This window comes from Crocuta crocuta, unplaced genomic scaffold, assembly GCF_008692635.1.
Source record: "Crocuta crocuta isolate KB4526 unplaced genomic scaffold, BGI_CrCroc_1.0 scaffold587, whole genome shotgun sequence".
In the NCBI taxonomy this organism is placed as follows: Eukaryota; Metazoa; Chordata; class Mammalia; order Carnivora; family Hyaenidae; genus Crocuta; species Crocuta crocuta.
In genome coordinates this window covers 2,957,716-2,963,795 of record NW_027532403.1, presented here as the reverse complement: position 1 = coordinate 2,963,795, position 6,080 = coordinate 2,957,716, and the positions used below count along the sequence as shown (strand labels likewise).

At 40.3% G+C, this 6,080-nt stretch overlaps 1 protein-coding gene across 3 annotated transcripts in view; it reads left to right on the top strand.

Moving 5' to 3' along the window:
- ELOVL6 (ELOVL fatty acid elongase 6) overlaps positions 1 to 6,080 on the top strand; it is a 133,352-nt gene that overhangs the window by 91,820 nt on the left and 35,452 nt on the right. The window lies entirely within an intron of this gene.

Sequence of the window (6,080 nt, the reverse complement as noted above, 5' to 3'; positions counted from 1 at the left end):
CCTCCCATGTCCCCCTTTCCTTCTCTCCTGCCTCTTGCTGATCCTTAAACATGCTGGTAAGGCCGCTCCCTCAGGGACCTCACACTTGCCCTCCTCTGCCCGGAAGCTCCTTGCCCAGATACTCCAACCACTTGTCCCTCGTCTCCTTCAAGTCTTCACTCAAACTTTACCTTGTGGGTGAGGCCTTTCTCAGTCTCCCTCTCTAAAGTCACAATGTTCTCCACCACACACTCCTTACTGCCCTTGCCAGATAATATTTTTCTCCTTGGCACTTACTACCTTCTAGCCCATTAGCTGTTTTGCTCATCTCGTTCATTCTCCTCCTACTGGATTAAACTCCGCAAGGGCAAGAATTTTTGTCTGATCTTATGCCACAGTTCTCTGTCCAAATAGGCACTTAAATAAATGTGTGTGTGTGTGTGTGTGTGTGTGTGACTAAAAAGGGAAATTAACAGACAGTGAAATAGAAGTGGGAAATGAAATAGACCGTTGTTAGTAACTCTCCTTTGCGTTTTTGGAAACTCTTTCTTTCCAAAGGGGGGAAATAAGAAAAATTTTCTACTTTTCCCTTCCATCCAGGAACTACCACGTAGTATTTCCAAGAAAATAGAAATTAAGTAAATGTATGCTATTTTGCTTGGTTTTTTAAATAATAAAAACGTGCATTCTGAGGGAGAATTCCAAACTGCTATAAAAAGGGCTTACTGAAGAGAAGCCAGGAAGACACAGGCCATCCTGCTTTGCACGTGGCCGCCAGACTTGTCTGATTTATCTATTTCCTTCCAAGCTAAAAAAAAATAATAATCCACTCATCATGTAATGATTAGGTCCAGACAGGACAAAAGCCTATGATTTATGGCAGCTTCTTATAAACATAAAAAGTTGATAGAAAAGTCAGACCGTCACCAACGTAATGCATGAAAAGGGCTGCAGGTTAATGTAAGCACAGGCAGAGAATGGCCTCTCCTTCTGCCAAAAAGGCAGTCCACTTGGTAACTTTTGCCTACTTATAATTAGAAACCTATTCAATAGTAGGCTTTTTTATTAAATAATTTCTTTTTCTAGTTAGAAAGAAGGAAACACACACAGAAAGCCTTCAATCTTACTACACACAGATATTTGTTGTTAGTATTTTGGCACGTACCTTTTCCATAATTTAATGTTAAGCTTGAGATTCTTTCACATAATTTTAATTCTCTAGTCCAATTGATATATTTGAGTTTGGACAAAAGTATGACCTCAATAATATGTGTGTTTTTACCAGTGCTACAACAACTTGAAATAGCTGACACGTAAGACGTTTTACATCATTTCACAAAAATGAATTAGAATTTAAATAACTGGCCTGTGATAACTTTTCTGACACTTGTGTGAGAAATAATAAGAGCATTCCCGAAGAGAGTGCATGGTAATTTAGGGTGTAAGTGTGATATCCCCTAAAGCATTTGTTAAAGATTATTTTTAAGACTGAATTAAGGATTACGGCGTTTAAACTTCCAGTGGTACCTCACAAATTTTTTTAATAATCTTTTTTGTCAGCAGGCTAAAAAAAAAAAAAAACTGTAAGATTTTGAATGAAGAAGTGAATCCTTAAAAAAATCTTTAGACCTAACTTTTTATGAAATTGCCTAATTGCTTAATCTGGAATGCATCAGATGATGGTGACATTGACCATTTTTTTTAAATTTTAAAATATTGAAGGATAGTTGACATACAATGCTATATTAGTTTTAGGTGTACATCATGGTGATTCAACAATTCTATACATTAATGCAGTTGCTCACCCTGATAAGTCTAGTTACCATCTGTCACCATACAAAATTACAATACCATTGACTATATTCTCAATGCCGTACTTTACATCCCAATGATTTATTTTATAACTGGAGGTTTGTACCTCTTAATCCCCTTCACCTATTCACACACACCCCCATTATTAAGTTAAGTTAGCCACAGTGGTAGACTGGCAGGAAGAATCCTAAAAATGAATGACATGCAAAAATACTAGAAGTTTTTTTCTAGAGAGGCCCATTAATGAGCAGAGAATTAACTGAAAACATTGAGATGAATTTTCCTTCTCTTCATGGCCCACATGTCCTCAAGGACAGTAGAGTACCGTAGAAAAGACATGAGATCAGGATTGTTCAATACAGAAACCTTAGTTACATGGGGCACCTGGGTGGTTCAGTCGGTTTATGTGTCTGACTTCGACTCAGATCATGATCTTGCTGTATGTGAGTTCAAGTCCTGCTGTCACCTCAGAGCCTGGAGCCTGCTTCAGATTCTGTGTCTCCCTCTCTCTGCCCCTCCCCTGCTTGCACTCTGTCTCTGTCTCTGTGTATCTCTCGAAATAAAAATTCAAACACGGAAACATTGGTCACTTAGACTCGGATTATCCACTGCTGAGAGATAAGTGCAAGTCATCCTCCTAAGTATCCCTTTCCCTTGTAAAACAACTATTCCGAGCCTCTTCTGCTCAGTCTTAAAAGCATTGAGAGTTCTTTCATGAAAGCTATCAGATTTTCTTCGCTACATTTCAACCAAGAGCTTGAGATAGTACCTGCTCATGTATTTTTGATGATGCTGTGGACCTGACAGGTTGCCTAGCTCTCACTTGATTTCGCATGGGAAAGAGTTCTTAGGCTCTCCCTTGCAACCAGCAATTCTTTTAGCCAGTGCTTCCAGCAGTTTAAACTGGTAGTGAGGTCTCCTTGTAACTCTTTCTCTACCATTGGTTTCAAAATAATTGCAGGTGAAAATTAGTGGGGGTTGTTTGTTCCCTTCTTATCATCACTTAGGAATAAACTGTCATACTTGCAGGAGCCTGTGGTACCCAAGAAGCCCTCCCTCCTGTGTTCATTTTCATCCGTGATAGTTCTTAGAGTTTTCAGAGCCTTAAGGTTTAGAATCCAATCTGTATCATTAAATACTTCATTGTTCACACACTGCACTTCCCTAACAGGGAATAAAGTAATGGTTTACTAGTGGTAAAAGGGTGGACAGAGAGACGGCTTTTTAAAATTATTTTGTTCTGAACAGTGGATAAGCATCAGAGACCTTGAAAGGACATGCAGGGTAGTTAAAGTAGCCAAGAGAGATGGCTTACTGATTCTGAGTATTTGTTTTCACCCAAAACTGGAGCCGAAATCTTCAATACAGCTTTATATAGTTGTCTACAAATGGAAATCATAAATCATTCACTATTCAGAGTTTTCTTATGTGGGAGTTAGTAATTTGGGTTCTTTATAAGAGTCTGGCTTTAGGGGCGCCTGACGGTTAAGTGTCCGACTTTCGCTTAGGTCATGATCTCGCGGTTCGTGGGTTCGAGCCCCGCGTCGGGCTCTGTGCTGACAGCCAGCTCAGAGCCTGGAGCCTGTTTCAGTCTGTGACCCCCTCTCTCTCTGACCTTCCCCTGCTCACACTGTCTCTCTCTCTCTCTCCTAGAAATAAATAAAACATTAAAAAAAAAAAAAAAAATAGTTTAAAAAAAAAAAGAGCCTGGCTTTAAACTGGAGTTCACACTAGGATGGTACCAAAAAAAAAAAAATTAAAGGGGCCAGGTAAAGACTGCAGAACTTAGAGAAAAGCTGAGAAGAAACCTAATTCTTGCCTTTAAAAAGAACATATTTCAAACTCTAGAACTTTTGCAATCTTGAACAGACAGCCAGGCTCAGGAGAGTTTATCTTAATTTCTTGTACTGCTTCTTGCCACCTCATACATTTTTGCTGAAACCAAACCCACTTTTAGTCATACCCAGGCGTGAAGGAATTGCACTAGAGTGTTCTCTAATCTGCTGACTGACATCTTTAGGATGCCATTTTCTGTGCTCCTAAAGGCTTTGATCCTTAAATTCACAGAGTAGAACTAGATTAAAGTTTGAAGTCATTAAAAGAAAAGGTTGATTCCAGATCAAGATAACAACATAGGAAGATCCTGAACTCACCTCTTTCCATGGACATGCCAAATCTATAACTACATATGGAACAATTTCCTCTGAAAATAATTCTAAAAACCAGTTGAGGGGCAGCTGGGTGGCTCAGTCATCAGGTGAGCATCTGACTTTTCATTTCAGCTCAGACCATGATCTCACAGTTGTGAGACTGAGCCCCACATTGAGCTCTGCACTGGACATGGAACCTGCTTGGTATTCTCTCATTCTCTCTCTCTCTCAAACACACACACACACACACACAGTTGAGAGATTCCTACACATCAGGCAAATAAGAAAAAAGCCCACACTTAAGTGAGGAGGAGTGACTGAGACACAGTCTCACCATAAAACCCACCCTAGACACAGTGACCCACAGTCAGGAGGTCAACTGAAAACCTGGAGCTTTTACCTGAGGGATGAAGGGTTTGAACCCCACATCAGAAGACATCCCAACTTTAAAGACATGCGCCTGGGAGCTTAAACCTCAAAATATCCAACTTTGGAAATCAGTGGGGTTTGAGCATACCAAACCCACACGACTTTATCAACGTGAGAAGTGCCTCTTAAAAGGCTTGTGTCCGTGGACTCACCCTTTCCAGGGCCCATTGCAGAAGCAGCCAATCAAGAGGCTCATTTGCTTATTTTAAAGCATCAGACCAGGAGGCAAGCATCTAATTTAACACATATGTAGGGGCTTGCTGCAGTACTCTCCAGGGACGGAGGCTTGTGGGCACCATCTTTGTGCTTCTCTCTGCCTCGCTACAGCTAGCAGGTATCTCCCAGCAAGGAGTGTATAGCCTTGTATGCTGCTGTGAGTTTTGTGGCTGCTGCCAGGAGACCCCTCCAGATCACCTTGCTGTGGTAGCCAATGGGGCTTGGTTGCTGTCCCACAGAACTGTGTATATATATTTGCATATGTTACAAGCTGTTGCCTAAGGTCCTATCATCTAATCAACCTGAATCTAACTGCTGAGAGAGATCCTCTTGTGTGGACCTTGACAGATCTTGGCACATCCTTAACTACTGGGAGACATTAAAAATAAATTAGACTGCTTGGATAATCACAAAGTTGAGAAACCATCAAGAACTAGGTCAAGGTTGAACAGTAAGTTTCATCTCCTACACAAGGCCATTCCTTCAAGACTGGGAGAGGTAGCTGTTTTATTTAATCATAGAAACCAACACACAGAGTCAAGGAAGAACAGGAATATGTTTCAAGTGAAAGAATAAGATAAAATCTCAGAAAAAAATCACTAATGAAATGGAAGTAAGTGATTTACTTGATAGAGTTCGAAATAATAGTCATAAAGATGCTCACCAAACTCTGGAGAGGAATGGATGAACACAGTAAAAGCTTTAAAAATAAACAGAAAATATAAAAAAATACCAAATACAAGTCACAGAGCTGAAGGATACAATAACTGAACTGAAAAATACAGTAGAGGGGTTTTAAAGCCACTACATGAAACAGAAAAACAGATAAGTGAACTCAATGACAGGACATTGGACCTTACCCAGTCAGAACAGGAAAAAAGAATTGAAAAAAGTGAAGATACCTTACAGAGTTAATGGAGTCACATGAAGCAGACCAACACTTGCATTTAGGGGTCTCAGAATGAGAAGAGAGAGGGAAAGGGGCAGAATACTTATTTGAAGAAATAATGGTTGAAAACTTCCCTAACATGGGAAAGGAAGCAGACATCCAGGTCCAGAAAGCCCAGAGAGTTCTAAAGGTGAACAAACAGACCCACACAAAGACACATTATGAATAAACTGCTAAAAGTTAAGGACGAAGAGAGAATTTTGACAGCAATAAGATAAAAACTACTTTTGTAGAAAGGAACCCCTCATGAAGCTATTAGCAGATTTTTCAGCAGAAATTTTGCAGGCTAGAAGAGAATGCAATGACATAGTCAAAATGCTGAAAGAAAAAACTTCCAAACAAGGATACTTACCTGGCAAAGTTGTCATTCAGAATTTGAGGAGAGACAAAGAATTTTCCCGACAAGCAAAATCTAAAGGAGTTCATCAAGGGCACCTGGGTGGCTCAGCCAGTTAAGCGTCTGACTTCGGCTCAGGTCATGATCTCATGGTTCATGGGTTCAAGCCCCGTGTCGGGCTCTTTGCTGACAGCTAGCTCAGAGCCTG